Source organism: Macaca nemestrina, chromosome 3 (assembly GCF_043159975.1).
Source record: "Macaca nemestrina isolate mMacNem1 chromosome 3, mMacNem.hap1, whole genome shotgun sequence".
Classification (NCBI taxonomy): domain Eukaryota; kingdom Metazoa; phylum Chordata; class Mammalia; order Primates; family Cercopithecidae; genus Macaca; species Macaca nemestrina.
Window position 1 is genome coordinate 34,885,020 of NC_092127.1, and position 20,015 is coordinate 34,905,034.

Below are 20,015 nucleotides of genomic sequence, written 5' to 3' on the forward strand. Positions count from 1 at the left end.
ATCTGCAAATTCTCAAATATGCCACTCAAAGGTGCTCATATGTTCCTTTACATAAATTGTTCCTATAGTCCTTCTGTAATTTCTTGGCCTTTCCTACCCCTAATATTCTCCAGGAAAGCCCTCCCTGACCTTCCCTCTCAACTCTAAATCGAGTATTCCCTTATATATACTTATATCCTTATATCACAGAATCCATTTCAGATGCTATGACTGTCAATTCCCTCTACCTCCCTCCTGCTACCAGACATTGAGAAGGGTCTAGCCTTTCATTTCTGAATCCCAAGCACCATGCAGACTTCCTGGCATATGATGAATGTTCATTCAATGAATGAGACAGAGAAGGAGAGACATCATGATTTAACTAAAAATAATGCAACTGTGTGGGAGACGACCTGAATTACAGTTGTTGGTCAGGAGACCTTCACTTTCCTAATCTACGAAATTCCATTTTATTTCTACATTTAATGATTTGGCATATTAAATACCACATATAATGACAGGCACTTTATATACATTATCTCATTTATTCTTTTAGTAATCCTGTATGTATTTTTCTTTTCCATTTTAAAAATACACAAATCGAGACCAAGAGAGAGTCATACTGCTATTAAATTGATAAGGTAAACATGGTATTCAAATTAGAAATCTGTTTGCCCAAATGCTGGGCTCCTAACCCCTACTTGTATTACCGTAATTTTAGATATTTAAAATTCACATCTCTGAAAAGCTATGTGATTTACTTGAGGTCATAAAACTTACAAATAGCAATGCAAGTACCTGAATCCAGATATTTTTCATAATTTTTTTTAGATTATAACATCAAATCAATTATTCATACCTTCTTTGAAAAACTATTGCATGCTTTTTAAAACAACCCAAACACTGTATTAACTTAGATGGAAAAGTTCAGCAACAAAACTTTTTGGAAAACCCTTAATAAAAATAATTTCAGATTTATTAAGAGATATTAAAAATCATCTAATTCAACCATCCACCTGATATGTGTATCCTCTTTATAATATTTCCACAAAGAAGATATTCATCTTATTTTTGATTCTTACAAAGAACTCATCCTCTAGAGCAACTAAACTTTGAATAACTATTTTAAAAAGTTATTTCTTATAATGTATCATAATCTCTTTCCTGGTAACTTTCACATATCAATCCTGATTTTCACCTTCTGGCCACAGAGAACCTGCTTCTTTCACATAATGGCATTCAAAAGATGATTCAATTCCAAGTACCTGGGACTACAGTCATGCACCACCACACCCAGCTAATTTTTTATAGAGATGGTGTTTCAACATGTTGTCCAGGCTGGTCTCGAACTCTTGGGCTCAAGTGATCCACCACCTTGGCCTCCCAAAGTGCTGGAATTACAGGCGTGAGTCACGGCACCTGACCTCATTATCAGCTATTTTAACCAGACACTTCCTAAACTGGCATCCCTTAAAACATTGTTCCAGAGGTGATTAACAGGTCTCCAAAATATGTTCCATGTCTAAACATATCTGAGAAATCACTACACATCCCTCTTAAAAGGATCATAATGATCATCTCTGTATTTAAGGCCAAGAAAAGTTTCAGTTAAAAAGAACTTTTCAGCTTTAATTCAAGTGTTTTGGCATGATACCCTAATTGTCCTTGGCCTATCTATTACGTTTCTTTTTTTTTTTTTTTGAGACGGAGTCTCGCTCGGTCGCCCAGACTGGAGTGCAGTGGCCGGATCTCAGCTCACTGCAAGCTCCGCCTCCCAGGTTTACGCCATTCTCCTGCCTCAGCCTCCCGAGTAGCTGGGACTACAGGCACCCCCCACCTCGCCCGGCTAGTTTTTTGTATTTTTAGTAGAGACGGAGTTTCACCGTGTTAGCCAGCATGGTCTCGATCTCCTGACCTCGTGATCCGCCTGTCTCGGCCTCCCAAAGTGCTGGGATTACAGGCTTGAGCCACCGCGCCCGGCCTATCTATTTTCTACAGAACCACAGGAAAATGCTACTTAACTGTTTCTTATATGACATAGTTTATGTTCTCTCATTATCCTATCTCTTCTTCCTTCAAAAGTGTGGTTGGCCAAAATCGAAAACTCCAGCAGTACAGAGAAACAGCACAATGGTGTTCTACACAGCTGCATGCTATTGTCAGCTAAAATTCAGCATGCTGTCAACAAAAACCTCAAATCTGCCCTGCCCTATATCAAGTAACCAGATTTTAGAATCAACTTAATCTCATTTTATTAGATTCAACCTGCCAGTTCTTCCTACCTCCCGTCTGATCTTTTTAGTCACTTGTCCCATCAATGAAATGGCTAACTTCTCCCCCTTTTCCATGATAAAACTTTTCATGTTAGCAAACATTAAGAGCAACCTGTCCAAATATAAATAGAAAACTTCTTAAAACTTCCCTAGTCTGACCAGTAATAGAATTCTGCATTGTCTTAGTCAACATTGTGTCATAATTGTAATATCATACAATATCTACCCATGAATACAATCTGGGCCCTAAGAGTTCATTTTAACATATATTTACATTTGAAAAACGGGTATATGTGATATTCTGAAGAAACTCATTTTGCTTTTTTTTTTTTTTAATTTATTTCCCTGAGGGGAATGCACTGTTCCTGGAGGTACTGCAATATCAAGTTGATGAGTGGAGTGGATGCAGCAAGCCTCTCCTTGCTCGAAAAATCCATTTAAGATTTGTCCTCAGCACAACATACCAGAATCTCTGGGACACATTTAAAGCAGTATGTTGAGGGAAATTTATAGCACTAAATGCCCACAAGAGAAAGCAGGAAAGATCAAAATTGACTAGCCAACACTGCAATTAAAAGAGCTAGAGAAGAGCAACCACATTCAAAAGCTAGCAGAAGGCAAGAAATAACTAAGATCAGAGCAGAACTGAAGGAGACAGAGACACAAAAAAACCCTTCAAAAATTCAATGAATCCAAGAACTGGTTTTTTGAAAAGATCAACAAAATTGACAGACCGCTAGCAAGACTAATAAAAAAGAAAAGAGAGAAGAATCAAATAGATGCAACAAAAAATGATAAAGGGGATATCACCACCAATCCCACAGAAATACAAACTACCATCAGAGAATACTATAAACACCTCTATGCAAAAAAAACTAGAAAATCTAGAAGAAATGGAAAATTCCTGGACACATACACCCTCCCAAGACTAAACCAGGAAGAAGCTGAATCCCTGCATAGACCAATAACAGGCTCTGAAATCGAGGCAATAATTAATAGCCTACCAATCAAAAAAAGTCCAGGGCCAGACAGATTCACAGCCGAATTCTACCAGAAGTACAAAGAGGAGCTGGTATCATTCCTTCTGAAACTATTCCCATCAACAGAAAAAGAGGGAATCCTCCCTAACTCATTTTATGAGGCCAGCATCATCCTGATACCAAAGCCTGGCAGAGACACAACAACAACAAAAAAGAATTTTAGACCAGTATGTCTGACGAACATCAATGCAAAAATCCTCAATAAAATACTGGCAAATCGAATCCAGCAGCACATCAAAAAGCTTATCCACCATGATCAAGTGGGCTTCATCCCTAGGATGCAAGGCTGGTTCAACATACGCAAATCAATAAACGTAATCCAGGATACAAACAGAACCAAAGACAAAAACCACATGATTATCTCAATAGATGCAGAAAAGGCCTTTGACAAAATTCAAGAGCCCTTCATGCTAAAAACTCTCAATAAACTAGGTATTGATGGGATGTATCTCAAAGTAATAAGAGCTATTTATAAGAAACCCACAGCGAATATCATACTGAATGGGCAAAAACTGGAAGCGTTCCCTTTGAAAACTGGCACAAGACAGGGATGCCCTCTCTCACCACTCCTATTCAACATAGTGTTGGAAGTTCTGGCGAGGGCAATCAGGCAAGAGAAAGAAAGAAAGGGTATTCAATTAGGAAAAGAGGAAGTCAAATTGTCCCCGTTTGCAGACCACATGATTGTATATTTAGAAAACCCCATCATCTCAGCCCCAAATCTCCTTAAGTTGATATGCAACTTCAGCAAAGTCTCAGGATACAAAATCAATGTGCAAAAATCACAAGCATTCTTATACACCAATAACAGGGAGTCAAATCATGAGTGAATTCTCATTCACAATTGCTTCAAAGAGAATAAAATACCTAGGAATCCAACTTACAAGGGATGTGAAGGACCTCTTCAACAAGAACTACAAACCACTGCTTAACGAAATAAAAGAGGACACAAACAAATGGAAGAACATTCCATGCTCATGGATAGGAAGAATCAATAGCATGAAAACGGCCATACTGCCCAAGGTAATTTATAGATTCAACCATTGTGGAAGACAGTGTGGCGATTCCTCAAGGACCTAGAACTAGAAATACCATTTGACCCAGCCATCCCATCACTGGGTATATACCCAAAGGATTATAAATCATGCTGCTATAAGGACACATGCACACGTTTGTTTATTGTGGCACTATTCAGAATAGCAAAGACTTGGAACCAACCCAAATGTCCATCAATGATAGACTGGATTAAGAAAATGCGGCAGCCATACGTAGAAAGCTGAAACTGGATCCCTTCCTTACACCTTATACAATAATTAATTCAAGATGGATTAAAGACTTAAATGTTAGACCTAAAACCAGAAAAATCCTAGAAGAAAACCTAGGCAATACCATTCAGGACATAGGCATGGGAAAGGACTTCATGACTAAAATACCAAAAGCAATGGGAACACAAGCCGAAATTGACAAATGGGATCTAATTAAACTAAAGAGCTTCTGCACAGCAAAAGAAACCACCATCAGAGTGAACAGGCAACCTGCAGAATGGGAGAAAATTTTTGCAATCTACCCCTCTGACAAAGGGCTAACATCCAGAATCTCCAAAGAACTTAAACAAATTTACAAGAAAAAACCAAACAACCCCATCAAAAAGTGGGCAAAGGATATGAACAGACATTTCTCAAAAGAAGACATTTATGCAGCCAACAGACACATGAAAAAATGCTCATCATCACTGGCCATCAGAGAAATGCAAATCAAAACCACAATGAGATACCATCTCACACCAGTTAGAATGGCAATCATTAAAAAGTCAGAAAACAACAGGTGCTGGAGAGGATTTGGAGAAACAGGAACACTTTTACACTGCTGGTGGGATCATAAACTAAACTGGTTCAACCACTGTGGAAGACAGTGTGGCGATTCCTCAAGGATCTAAAACTAGCAATACCATTTGACTCAGCCATCCCATTACTGGGTATATACCCAAAGGATTATAAATAATGCTGCTATAAAGACACATGCACACGTATGTTTATAGCAGCACTATTCACAATAGCAAAGACTTGGAACCAACCCAAATGTCGATCAACGATAGACTGGATTAAGAAAATGTGGCACATATACACCATGGAATATTATGCAGCCATAAAAAAGGATGAGTTCATGTCCTTTGCAGGGACATGGATGAAGCTGGAAACCATCATTCTGAGCAAACTATCACAAAGACAGAAAACCAAACACCACATGTTCTCACTCATAGTTGGAATTGAACAATGAGAACACTTGGACACAGGGTGGGGAACATCACACACCGGGGCCTCTCGTGGGGTGGGGGGAGGGCAGAGGGATAGCATTAGGAGATATACCTAATGTACATGACCAGTTAATGGGTGCAGCACACCAACATGGCACATGTATACATATGTAATAAACCTGCATGTTGTGTACATGTACCCTAGAAGTATAATAATAATAAAAAAGAAAATATGGCACATATCCACCATGGAATACTATGCAGCCATAAAAAAGGATGAGTTCATGTCTTTTGTAGGCAACAGATGAAGCTAGAAACCATCATTCTGAGCAAACTATCACGAGGACAGAAAACCAAACACTGCATGTTCTCACTCACAGGTGGAAACTGAACAATGAGAACATCTGGACACAGGGTGGGGAACATCACACACTGGGGCCTGTCTTGGGGTGGGGGGAGCAGGGAGGGATAGCATTAGGAGATATACCTAATGTACATGAGGAGTTAATGGGTGCAGCACACCAAAATGGCACATGTATACATATGTAACAAACCTGCACATTGTGCACAAGTACCCTAGAACTGAAAGTGTAATAAAAAAACAAAAAGATTTGTCCTCAGAAGACATATCAGATATTAAACTGGTAATAACACATACTATACTTGATCTTGGCCAAAAGGCCAAGAAGCGATAGAAACTCACTTATTAAAAAATAATAAATATTAAAAAATAATAAAGCTGTATTATAAAGTTCTATCTCTGGAGAAGGAAAAAATGCTATTCAGCTTTCCTCCTTTCTTGTTCCTTTCAATATGATAAGTACTATCTCATTTATCTTTATATTGTTTTTAGGTTCTCATAATTTACCAACCTCACACATTTATTGTTTTGTTTTTGTTTTTGTCTTCCAAGAAGGAGTCTCGCTCTGTCACCCAGGTTGGAGTACAGTGACTCTCCTTCCTCAGCCTCCCAAGTAGCTGGGACTACAGGCACGCACCACCATGCCTGGCTAATTTTTGTATTTTTAGTAGAGATGGGGTTTCACTATGTTGGCCAGGCTTGAACTCCTGACCTCGTGATCCACCCACCTTGGCCTCCCAAAGTGCTGGGATTAAAGGTGTGAGTCATCATGCCCGGCCTACTGTTTTTTTTTTTTTAAGTGAAGATTTAAGATGAATATCCTCACACATTTATTAAATGGCAGAAATATAAAGTAGAAAATAATTTTTATCAAGGGAAAAGTCTTATGTCTGTATTATCAGCTGTGTATCTTACACTACACTTCATGGAAGATTTATGTGACACCAAATGCAACAAATAAAACAATGTACTATTAATAGATTCAGATAAAAGAAATGTTATTTTTTGTAATCAGAACCATCAAAAAGATAAAGACTGGCCAGGTACGGTAACCCATGCCTGTAATCCCAGCACTTTGGGAGGCTGAGGTGAGCAGATTGCCTGACGGCAAGAGTTTAAGACCAGTCTGGCCAACGTGGTGAAACCCATCTCTATTAAAAACAAAAAATTTAGCCAGGTGTGGTGGCATGTGCCTGTAATCCCAGCTACTCGGGAGGCTGAGGCAGGGAATTCCTTGAACCAAGGAGGTGGAGACTGCAGTGAGCTGAGATCGTGCCACCGCACTCCAGTCTGGGGGACAGAACGAGACTCCATCTCAAAAAAAAAAAGATAAGGACTGACTGAGCAACCAACTTTCAGTCTTTTGTCTTTTAAAAAATTCAATGTTTTCTGTCACTATTCCTTTAAAAGTAAGAGCATTTTAAATGATATAACTACCTTTCTCAATTTAACACTATTTCACTCTAGGTTTTGCCATATACCATTACTGAAGATTTTGTAGTAAGAAAATATTAGAACTGCAAGTGGACCTTAGATGACCTCCAATACTGTAGACAAGAAAACCAAAAGCAAATATGAAGAGTCCTGCTTAAAGTCACAAAATTAGTAATCGAAAAGACCAAGGGCCCAAAACCATGGAGCCTCAGAAATTCGTAACTCTGAACTCTCTTCCATAATTTAGTTTAGAGAGTCTTCAATGGCCTCGACATCCCACAGGACATCATACTGGCCCACTACACTAAAGATCATGTTGACACAATGTGAATAGGGAATTGTGAGATTTTTTAAACAGGCTACAGGAAAAACAGCGAGAGAAAAAACAAGAATCTACTTAAAAGGCTGTTGCAAAAGTAATCGCTGTTTTTGCCATTACTTTTAATGGCAAAAGCAGCGATTACTTTTGCACCAGCCTTAATATGGTTCTTTACATATGCTACTTACTGGTTATAGAAGCAATATATGCTCCCATTTTATCCAAAATGTAGAATTTAACTTAATAAACAAGACTTTTTTTTTTTTTTTTTTTTTAAACTACAATTCATGGCTAGCTCCAAATGGCTGATTTCTGCAATCCAACCCATCCCTACAATTACCTTACAGGCCTATTTTGGGGGTTAATTCATGTCTCTAAAGTTATATTTTTAAAGAGATTATCTAGGTTCTTATGTTGAAATAACAAGCCAATCTATACACATTAAAGACTCCTTATACTAGAGAATGACTAGAAACATATGCTAGACTTTGTACATCTCAAGAAATCTCAATCAAAATATTATAAAAGCTTGAAATTACAGAAGTAAAAGACACACTCAAGAGTCACCAATCCTATACTCTTTAGAATAAAAAAGTGTTATCTCAAAGCCTCCAAAACAAACATATGCATGTGTATAATTCACAAGTTCAAAATTACCTAACTTTATCGTATTAATTTAACAAAAGTATATTTCTGAAAGAGGCAAAATTCAAGAATAGCCAGAGAAATACAATCAAATCTAAAACAAGCATACAATACATTCATTCTAAAATACTCCAGAATCAATCTGAGAGTTACCTAAATATCCAACAAAGCATATCTGTCCTATACATTAGAGCAAAACTGACATATCAATTGAGGCTTCCAGACTCAATTTGTCCTCTGCCACTTTCAGGTGTGGAGTCGCACTCCAAAGCATTCTAAAAAACTTGTTTCCTTTCCCTGTTGACCCAAGTAATCCAAGTAAGGAGGGATCCTGAGTAGGAGAATGACAAAAATGGTTTTGCAGACAAAGTGGGAATGAGAAATTAAAAGTTGTGCCATATTTAACTCCAGCTTTCAGATATGTATTTTTTTCCCTAAACTGTGGACTTTCAAAGATTCCTCTCTAGCTCACTTTCAAAAGAAAAAAAATAGAAGAAAGGAAAAAACACCTCTCTAAGGTATGAAGCAAAATGCCAAGACAGGATAGCAAATCATAAGTTACTGAAGTAACAATCCGAATCAAGCCTTTGTCTTTAAGTGCTCACCAAATCTCCTTTAATTTTAACCTTCTTAATAATTATCAAAAATACGCATTTTCAAATTTGTACTGCCTTTCAAAAATAGAAAGAATATTAATAAAAAAATGACAAGCACAATTTAGGAAAATATTAATGAAAATTATTTAAAGGAACTGTGTCAGCTGTATTAAAACTACAATTGAAACTTCATCTTCCAAGTTACTGTAAAAATTCAGAAAGCTGTGAAAGTGAACATTATATAATCTTACTGCTGGTTTTAAAAACTCAATGTAATAATGAAAAAAAAAAAAAAGAAGATCAAAATGTGCCTTTATAGAGGCACATTAAATCTTTATGACATTCCTTGAATTACATGGTACTAAACTCCTCATTTGTTTGTTCAGTTGTCATTGAGTATAGTACATGGAAACCACGGTTGCCAGGTCAATGGAGGTTTTCCGTTTGTTTTTAAGCAGCAATTCGTTTTACTGACAGACTGCACTACAGCCAACATGGTTGGAAAATGAGAAGAGTTCATCAAAATTGTGTGGATATGGAAGTCTAAAGTTATTTTGAAATAAATGTAGATGGATCAGTTGAATTCCATCTTAAGTTGTTTTTATTAAAGAATGAGAGTACATTTTATTGCTAGAAGTTAAATATATAATGGATAAGTTTTAATATTAAGTTTAAATTTGGAATGACTTAAAACTTGAGCTACTTTAAAAAACTGTAACTAATACTTTTAAAAAATATTGCTTTGAACACGAAGGTGTACATGCTCTTTGAATTCAGGATAAAGATATCTACATATTCTTGTCCAAATTAAGTGCACCATTCTTCACACAAGGTCTTTCATAATCTGTTATTTTAAATCTGTTACCAATCTGAACACAGAGATCTTATTTTCTTGCCTCATCAACCTTCGGGTAGTAAAATGAGAAATGATATTCGGCATTAATATGCAAATCTGGGCAATTTTTACAGCAATTACTTGCTTTGTATTCACAAACTCTACTTAAACTGACATGTCTTCCTTCTAACAATAAAATAACACCATTAAACCTGAGGCTTAATTTCAGTCCATAAACTGGCTTTGCTCTCGTTATCAATAATTCTTATTTCATGATATATCCAGTAATGCACGTTTTAAGTGTTGATATGTATATTTGGCAATAATATTCAAGTCCATTACTCCAATCTAAGTGAAAATTAGCAATCAAAGCAGTGCCTTAAGCAGAAAGCATTAATATTTAGTGACTGCAGCACTAATAGTCATCTTTGTCTATAAAGATGCAAACAAATTTTATTAACAATGCAAACAGATGCAGACAGATGCAAACAAAGTAGAATGTTTTAAATGTGTGCCCTGAAAACAAATCTATCATTAGACCCCCATAAGGAGATCCAAACGGAAGTCTGTCAAACTGTATATACATTATGGTGATTCTTGCAATGAAAATATCTTCCCACTATTTAAATAAGCAAAATTCTACCGACACTTGAACATGACCTTTATATGTTATTCTCCTTATACATGCAACATATCCTGCTTCCTGGTTATAACGCCATTCTCAAACACAAAATCAGGCCAATTTTAGAGGCCAAGACTTAGAAAAAAACTCCCACGCCTGTAATCCCAGCACTTTGGGATCTCGAGGCGGGTGGATCATGAGGTCCTGAGAGCGAGACCATCCTGGCCAACATAGTCTCTACTAAGAATACAAAAATTAGCTGGGCGTGGTGGCGCGCGCCTGTAGTCCCAGCTACTGCCGGAGGCTGAGGCAGGAGAATCACTTGAACCCGGGAGGCGAAGGTTGCAGTGAGCCGAGATCCTGCCACTGCTCTCCCGCCTGGGCGACAGAGCGAAGACTCTTGTCTCAAAAAAAAAAAAAAAAAAACAAAGAAATCTAAAAAACTCCTTATGATATTTCTCTTTGATATCTGCCTATATTAGGATTACCATATAACGTAAAGGTTACGGGAAATTTATCAAGAATGTAAAGACAGTTAAAGCTTAAAGAACTTAAATATTACCTAAGCTAAATTTACACAGGAGAAAATTGGTGCCCATATAAATCAAGGAGTTTCGCAACGTCTCAGAATATTAACGCCAGGATTATTAAATCCCGCGCCTTCTGACTCCGGGTTCTGCGATTTTTCCAGTAGCTCAAAAGAAACATTTTTAAATTAGTGGTTTAAAAACTACCAGATGTCAGGAAACAAAGGTGGTGCCACGACGCGTACTGCCGTCCGTATGTCGGGAGGCTGGCGAGCTATCTTCCCTGAACACCCGCGGCCTTCCACTGCCCACAGCCCAGCACACAGAAGGTACTCGGGGAAGAGACAGAAAAGAGACAACGGCAGAGGAAAGTTCGAGGCTAAGCCCCGTCTAGAACGCCATGAAAACGACGAGGAACCTGCTAAAGCTCACCCAACCTGAATTCAATTCTGAAACCAGACTGCTTAATCTCACCCAGCCGTCGGGACGCCCCAGACGGCGTCCCAAAGCCTCCAGGGGACGCGCGGGCCCAACAGCTAGGCGGCGGCCCGGGCCTGCAGCGGTCGTTGGTCGTCGGCTGGAGCGTGTCAGGAGAACACGGAAGGCAGCATAGGTGGGAAGCGGCCGGAAGGCAGCGGGGGAGAGCGGAAATAAGGCGGAGAGCGCACTGCGCCGCGGGGCGGAAGAAGCCGCCAGACGCGCCAAAGAGACTGGCCGCTGGGCCCTCACCATGCAGCGCCTGGGTGACTGCGAGGGCGCCTTCCGGCAGGATGCTGCCGGGGCGGGAGGCAGCGTCTCGGACACTTGCTCTCCCACTGCTCGACGGGGCTGGGGAAGGACGCGGGGTGAAGCCCGCAGCCACCGCCTCCAGCCCCCACTGTGTATTTGCCCTGAGAATGAGCCGGGCACTGTCTCCAGCCGTTAGCAGTGGTTTGGTAGTGACCCCGTTTCCCCTTTCCCCTCCTCACCCCTTGGGGTCTCCAAATGTTGGTCCTAAATCTCGGGGACCAACGACCAAAAACTGCCGCCACCGTTTAGGGGACCAGTCGGTCAGAGCGGGGGGTCGCCGCAGGGGGAGGGGGGCCCACCAGGAGCGCTCGCGCTAGTCCTCGTGTCTCCACTCGTTTCCCGGCGCGCACCGCGCGCAGTGGCCTAAGCAGCCCCACGAGGAGTGGTGCCTCGGCCAATCAGGAATTAGCTTCGGGGCGGGGCGAGGAGGGGAGAGTGGGGGTAAAGTTTAAATGAGGCTCTTGGGCTAGTAGAAGTGCTTGGAGTGACAGGCAATTCGAGCAATTGGGGTGAAGAGAGCGGTTTTTAGGGTGTGGGTGGGCACGGAATAATAAATGAAGGTCCTGCTTGCATTGTTTAGGTGTTTGAAGACAAGGGCTATAATGTGAAATTCCGTAGTTAAGAGAAAACATACATGCATCGTAATGGTTCTTTTTCTTGTTTGATGTAGTTTTCTTGTCTTAAACTGCTAGTTTGACGCAAAACAACCACGTATATCCGGTAGACCTTTGAAATTAGGGGCTGGGGGGAGGTGGGTTATAAAGCTAAAAGATGGATTTGCAAATAGGACTAAAAGTATAAAGTATAAGTGATTTAAATGACTAAGAAAATGGGTTAAATTAGGAGACCTAGCAATAGGCCTGATGCTGCCACTAATCAGCTTGCAGACATATTTGGCAGAGGCAAACTGCCGAACTGGGTTCTATGCTCCTGTAAAACCAACTTTCACAGATAGGGTTGTTTGGCATTCTGTATGCATAACTTCAATTTTGCTTCCTTTGAAGACAGCTCGAGATTGAATGCAGACAAGGAAAGAAAAAACCACCTTCAGGAACCAACTATTTATAGATAATATTAGATTCATGGAATATTAGACAATAAAGAACCTAGCTCATGTAGATTCGCTAACAAGGAACTTCTTGCGCAGAATAATCACCGAGTAACACAGGTCTCCTTATTCCCAACCTCAAGGTTATTTCTTCCACATTAACTACTAGTGTATTTTCTCCATATGTTCAAGGAACTAATGAATGTCTACCGATTTAAATTTTGTTGACAAAGTTTATTTTTAATTTTTAAATATACTACAACAGCGAGGAATTAGCAGGGACTTTGGAGCCAGACAGACCCTGTTTAAAGTGGGGATTGTGAGGATAAAATAATAAATGATATTAACAAATATTGAGCACTTTTAGATGCCAGAAACAATCCTAAGGGCTTTTCGTATTTTCATTTAATTCTCACAATAACTTTGGTAAAGTTACTAGCCCTACTTTGCAGATGGGGAAACATGCAGAAACTGTAAGTAGTTTGGACAAAGTCGTATAGCAAGTAAGTGGCTCCAGTTTGAAACCTACAGACATAATTACTATACTATACTGTCTCAAAATATGTCCAGAAACAAGTGGAAAACTTGGCATAATACTAGATGCACACTGGAAGCTCAACAAATATTTTTTGTAAACTGTCTGCCCTTTAGTCAATGAATACAAATGTCATTTTATACAAGATGTGTGCATTCAAAATAAAGCAACTAGGAAACCTAGACTGATAGACCTGGTTGGCTTTGTTTGACTGTCACCAATTCTCTACCTCGGAAACTGTGATTGTTATATTGATTACTATTTGTTGCTGCTCTTTTATTTCTCCAGAAAAAGATTCTCCGCATTCTTCATTTTCATGTCGGCACCTTCTCAGTTCCCAGTAATTAATTCTAAATACGTGTGTTTAAGGTGAAACTAGCTGAAATGAGGTTAGGCATATTACTGTAAATTTAAAACGAGTAATTTCTAGGAATTGCTGTAAGATCCTTAAGGAGTCACTAGGTGGAGATGTTGTGAGGTACAAAGATTGCTCTTGGAAATAGCCTGAAGGATTGTTGAACATTGCTGGTTTTCTTGTTTCCCTTTTTTCTTTTTTTTTTTTTTTTTTTCCTCAAGTATAAAGAAAACCAAATAGACAAGGGCTTCTCAACAGGCATTATAGTCAGACCATAGAACCTTGCCATAGATGAGACAGTGTTGTTTAAAGACCCTTCCCATACTTAACATTGTATGTCATTTTGGTTAGATTTCTTCTAAGATTTTATTATCCAAAAGTTTATTAATAGGTATACTTTTCAAATGCTATAAAAACTAATTTCTGCGTGTACAATTAAAGAAATGGCCTTTAACTTTATTTCTCAAGGCTGCCAGAGAAAGAGATCCAAAACACTTTTATCAGCTAGAATTCTTCAGTAACAGATTCCAAATTAGGATTTTGTTTTAAGATTATTTGAGCTTATGGGAAAAGGTAATCCAAATGAGTAAGAAGGAAGAAGATCAGCAATGTAAAGGTGTTTGTGACTAAAAAGAAAAGTTGAAAGATACTTGGCATATGAGGGAGAAAATAGAAGGGGATCTCTGCAAACACCAGAAAGAGAAATAATAGTGACTGTGTGACATGGGAAATAAAAGTTATCAATAAAAAATTGGAAGGAGCCGGGTGTGGTGGCACACACCTGTAGTCCTAACTACTCTGAGTTAGGCTGAGACAAGAGGATTGCTTAAGCCCAGGAGTTTGAGGCTGCAGTGAGCTGTGACCGTGCCACAGCACTCCAGCCTGGATGATAGAGTGAAACCCTGTCTCAGAAAAAAAAAAAAAAAAAGGAAGAGATGCAAAATACAAGTGGTTAAAAATAGTCTGAATACGTGTATTTTCCCCATATGAAATGCAAGCTTTTCTATTACTTGGAAGTTATTTTCATATACATTCTGCAAAATACAACCCCCCACAAAGGAAAGAGAAGCAATGGGAAATCTTTAAAATGTTTCAAATCCAACTTAGTCCTCTGTTCCATAGAAACGAGCCTGTGCAGTGGTCTGGTTTATTTTCCATGTGTTGGAGCTTCTTCAGCTTCCTTTATCACTGTGGCAGTGATGACTCAGATCCACCAAAAACATGGCAACTACTTGCATGTTTATAGAATTAATGATCTGTAGCACATCACTCAGGAGCAAGGAACTCTTTAATGTGGTGACTCTTCAACTGAAATATCATCTCAAACCTGTTTTGGAAGTGTGGATTTGGGGTTTTGTTTTATTTTATGTGTGTAGTAAGTATGTTTATTCTAATTCGCTGACCCTTACTTTCTTATCCTAGTTTAATGCATTCTGCCTGACAGACGAATTTGAATTTTTCATTATACTGGAAGGTGAGCATCAGCACCAAGATGACTCTATGTGGCGGGACAGGTGCGTTAACATTGCTTTTTTCCAGTTATGGTGATGAGCCATATTTACATCCTGTCAGTGTACCTCCTATGATTAACACTTCCCAAGGCAGCAAATCAGAACTTGAGATCTTCTTCACATGTAGCTAATGGCCTATATATGGACCAAACCCATGACCAAGGCCTCAGTTAACGTAGGGGCAAACTAAAGGAAGTACTTGTAAAGCTAACCCTTTTCAGATTGGTATTAGTTGTTAGTTAACATCAGGATACACTTATCTAATTATTAAAAATAAATACATAAATAAACCACAATAATAGAAATAGGTGATGCCAGAGGAAATATGCTTATTTTTCCCTGAGAGATCTAGGATTAACTCACAACATAAGAAACTAATATATGTAATAAAAAAAAATAAGTTTCTGATAGTGACGACTGATTAAAAGTTTAACCACTTTGGTTGAGAGAGAATGTGATTAAATCTTTCCTGTCTCATCTCACTGGATAAGTTTGGTAGCATGCTTCCCTGGGTAACAAGTTACAATGAAAACTAGAGCTGTAAGGCACCTTAGCAACCATTTAGCTGGGAAAGCTGAAATTAACTTGCCCCAAACCAAAAAGCCAGTTAGCAGCAATACTGGATCTCCAGCTCGTCTCTTCTAACTTTCATTCTGACACTCTGGTTCTCCCAGAAACTTTTAAATTGCTTTTTAAGTTTTTTTAAGCCATCATAAATATATTCCATGAAGAAAACTATTTTGGTTGAGGACAACAAGGCCAGCATTGGTTCAGGCACTTAGGTACACCTGGCCATGAAGGATGTGTGAGGCAAAGCACTTTCTTAGAAATGACATTTCTCTCTTAGCACTCAATGGATGGCATCTTCCCTAGATGATTCTAGCTGTGACATTTTAACTCTGTCATTCATCACTGCAGAGGAAGCAGAGAGAGACTCCTGCTTGGTGCCCAAGAGGGCACTTTGCTTGCATTTCTCAAATGCAGGAAAGAAGGAGAGTCCATGGAACTCGAAGGGGAAGGAGGAATGCCATTATGACCCATAAGGCGGTCTGGGTTCTAAACTAAGCATCAGCTCTTTCTAAGGAATCACTGTATCTCTCTTAATTTGTATTGGTCAGCTTGTATGCACAGTCACTGGGGCATCCCTGAAATCACTGGCTTTTTATGTTTTACCACCTTTTACTTATTCCACTCCAATTCTGATTCTTACTAAATTAGATGCATTTCTCTCAACCTGTGTCTTAACAACACTGAATTACTAAACCCTTCTGATGGAAAAAAAGAAAAAAGGCCAAAGAGCTATCTTGTTCTGCTGTGAGAATAATTAATTCAAATGTAAACTTTTGAAACATCTACAATCTGTAATTCTGGTTTTCATTAAGACTGCATCCTGTAGCCCTATGTATGTGGGGCAGGCTAACCAGAATGATTTAGAACTTCTTCTCTGGTGCAGTCCGGTAGCTCTGTGTAGAGCCAATAGAGGTCTTTAGTTCTATTAATAAATGTTATTCTATGAGATAGAATAACTCTGTAGTATGTGTTTAGTGGGGTAAAGATTGGGTGAGTAGAGGTTCAAGGGTTAAGAAGGGTAGTGATAAGTGGAATGACTATAAGATGTAAATTCAGAATGATTGCTTTGTTTAAGAACAGATATCAATGACATAAAATTACATTAAAATTTTACATAGCTTTATTTTTTCTTACTACTTATTTACTAAATGTAGCAAATAGTTACATATATTTTATAGTTTATAGGTGTAGAAAAGCCTCATATATATGTTACATGCAGAATAGTGTAATGTAAAAAAACAAACACTGGAATTAGAGTCAGAAAAGCTATATGAAAATTTCAGCTCTTCTCTTGCCTGGTTGTGCATAGCCTTAGTCAACTCCCATAACCTCTCTGATCTTGTTTCTACAGTCGTAAAGCGAACAGAAACCAGTTCTCTCACAGGTGTGGAGGATAACAGGAAATAGCAGGTGAAAATACTACGCGCTGTACTAGCCACTTCATTGTTGGCATGTGAGATTTTTAGTGTCTCTTGAATTGTTTGTTTACAATAATTTTAGAAATTTAAAAAGTAAAGTACCACATACTTTATCATATCCCAAAATTTACTATTGTTAACATATGGTCATATTTGCCTTATTTTTTTTATTAAAAGAAAGTGTATAGACCACATATGATAACATTAGACTCTCCCTTTGGCTGTCATCCCTAATCCCATTCACTCCCTTTTCCCATTGATTCGTTCATTTATTCAACATGTATTTACAGTGTGCCTACTATGTGCCAGAGGGCCTACTGTGTGCCAGGCACTGTGCTGGTTGCTAGGATGGGATTTATGTTGATCAAGACACACAAAAATTATTCTCTTCACTTTACTCCAGCTACACCAACTCCTGAGTGTTTCTCACTATACAAGGCACAGTTCTGTTTTGGAACTAATATTCTTGCTTTTCCAAGATCCTGGAATGTGCTTCCTCTGCATAGTCAAGTAGCTGGCTATTTTGCTTTTTTAAAGGCTTTATTCAAATTTCACTTCCTCAGTAAGACCTTCCATGGCCATATTATATTAATAACATCCTTCTTCTGCATCACACATACAAGGTCTATCTCTGCATTATTTTTCTCCACAGCGCTTCTCACATCTAACTCTCTATATTTCATTTATCTTATTATCTGTCTCCCCTACTAAAAATAGGACCCAAGAGGGTGGAGATTTTTGTCTATTTTATTCATCACTTTATCTCCAGTGCCCAGTACAGTTCCGTTGATAATTATTTGTCAAATGAATGAAGGAATGAAAAATCAGAGCAGTTTATTTTCCTCCCAAATTTTAATCCTCGAAGTGACCTAACGAAAGTTTAATTCCTATGTGATTTCCCAAATTACTAATATATAGACATCATTTCCATTTTTCTGCTTCTACAGAAAAGTTAGAATACTTAACTTTCAAAATAGGAGTGGAATGACATTTGTAATGTCGAGAATTTAGAGAAGTCTTTGCTAAAGTATGTTGAAATCGATGGGCATGTGACTCTAAAATTAGGTTTTAGACAGTCTGTGCGGCTCTCATTAATTTATCCCTTGATGGAAATTATGGTGAAGCTTAAATTCCTGCAGATCCCAAAGGAAAATTTTCAGCCAGCCTTCTCTTTAACCTCTGGAAGTATTCTTAACTGGCACAGAGGACTTCATCTTCTTCATCACTGGAAGAGTGGTTCAAGGGCGTATTCAACATTGCTCAACAAATCTGGAACTTTCTGATTGCTGAACATGATAGCAAGTCTAATGAGTTGTACTTTAAAACAGTTTTTGAAAAGTGATAAGGTGGAAATACAGTGGGCTTTGGAATGAGACAGGTCAAATGCTGTTAGTGTAACTTCGGACATGAATTATTTAGTTTCCTGAGTCTCCACTTTTACATCAGTCACTTTTTTTTTTTTAAGCAATATTGTCTACCTTGTCTGATTGTTGTCTGGAATAAGTAAGATACTGTGTCAGTCATGATGGGCAGGTTATGCTGCAATAATAGACAGTTCCACAAAATCCGGCTTAAAACAACAAAGTGTATTTCTCTCTGGAGCTGTGGTATCTGTAGCTCTGATCCCAAGCAGTTATCCTTCAGCTCTTTACTCAGGAATCAAGACTGATGGAGCATCACTGGTTGTTACGTTGCAGGTTGCCATGGCAGAGAGAAAGGAGACTCTGCAGGATCCCGCATGGGCAAGTCAGTGCTAGGTTCTAAAATGGCAAGTCTTTTTCAGGTACAGACTGTGATACAGGTGGTGGTCAATTTCAGATTCACCATATATTCTAAGAAGTTGGTGCAGGGTCCTCCTCTCCCTCATGCAGGTTACCTTCTGGGACATTCCAGCATCTGCAGGGCCCGTAGGATTACATGTACCCATGTACCTGCCCCTTTCTGGCATGGAACCTGAGAATGGACAATCATAGTCTGGTGGATGATCAGCCCATCTTTGATCAACTTCCAGATCTGCTGGCTGTTTGGTTGGTTTCACTGGGATCCTATGAGGCTTTTTTGTCATGGCAGAGGATGCTGGAGGCAAGCCTCTTCAGTTTCCTGAGCAATATGCACGGCTGTGCCCACAGTACTCAAAGAAAAATAACATACCTGATTTTTTTCTCTTAAAAATTACATTATCTTTTAGATAAATGAGAATCAAGCAGATTCTCCTGGAACACATCCACAGGCTGAAGGCAGAGAAGGCCTACAGGAAGCCACTGGCTAACCAGATAGGCCCCCAAGATTAAGACCAAGGAAGTACAGGAGTGCCCCGAGGAGCCGCTTCAGGCCAAGAAGGAGGTAACCAAGACTCTGTCCAAGCAGGAAGAGATCAAGTCGTGAAGGTCCCCCTCTCTTACGTAAGCACAGTGGTTGATATAGTTTGGCTCTCTGTCCCCACCCAAATCTCATTTCAAGTTGTAATCCCTGTGAGTCGAAGGAGGGTCCTGGTGGCAGGTGATTGGGTCATGGCGGCAGTTTCCCCCATGCTGTTCTCATGATAGGGAGTTCTCACAAGATCTGATGGTTTAAAAGTGGCAGGTTCCCCTGGGCTCTCTCTTTCTCCTGCTGCTTTGTGAAGAAGGTGCTTTCTTCCCCTTCATCTTCTACCATAATTGTAAGTTTCCTGAGGTGTCCTCAGCTATAGGGAACTGCAAGTCAATTAAACCTCTTTTTAAAATAAATTACCCAGTCTCAGGTAGTAGAGCAATGTGAAAATGGGCTAGTTATATCTATCAGTCACTCAGTAAAACAGGCCTTCATTTGCCATAAGAAAAAAGATAACGTTGTAATTAGCCAAATAAATGTATGTGTTGGATTTTGTTTTAATAAGGCATGTGTGAGTTGATTATGTACCATTTG

At 39.0% G+C, this 20,015-nt stretch overlaps 1 protein-coding gene, 1 long non-coding RNA gene and 1 other non-coding gene across 13 annotated transcripts in view; 1 reads left to right on the forward strand and 2 right to left on the reverse strand.

The window, feature by feature from the left end:
- LOC105463513 (RNA binding motif protein 46) overlaps positions 1-12,027 on the reverse strand; it is a 49,567-nt gene extending 37,540 nt beyond the window's left edge. For 2 of the 9 annotated variants that reach the window (XM_011710654.3, XM_011710661.3), the window contains exon 1: positions 11,854-12,015. The gene's annotated coding sequence lies outside the window, so the exon portion shown is untranslated. Of the gene's footprint in view, positions 1-2,261; positions 2,368-11,092; positions 11,177-11,359; positions 11,487-11,853 lie in introns of those variants that run through there. The other 7 variants (XM_011710658.3, XM_011710662.3, XM_071092906.1 and 4 more) reach the window with 7 other exon arrangements.
- On the reverse strand, positions 6,054-6,239 carry LOC112423440 (U2 spliceosomal RNA). Its single transcript, XR_003013925.1, has one exon. It is a non-coding gene; the product is annotated as a U2 spliceosomal RNA (small nuclear RNA).
- Positions 12,028-13,070: 1,043 nt separating the features above from the next.
- LOC105463515 (uncharacterized) overlaps positions 13,071-20,015 on the forward strand; it is a 52,279-nt gene continuing 45,334 nt past the window's right edge. For all 3 annotated transcript variants that reach the window (XR_011620886.1, XR_011620887.1, XR_011620888.1), the window contains exons 1-3: positions 13,071-15,126; positions 17,045-17,103; positions 19,300-19,513. This is a non-coding gene — a long non-coding RNA (uncharacterized lncRNA). The remainder of the gene's footprint in view (positions 15,127-17,044; positions 17,104-19,299; positions 19,514-20,015) is intronic.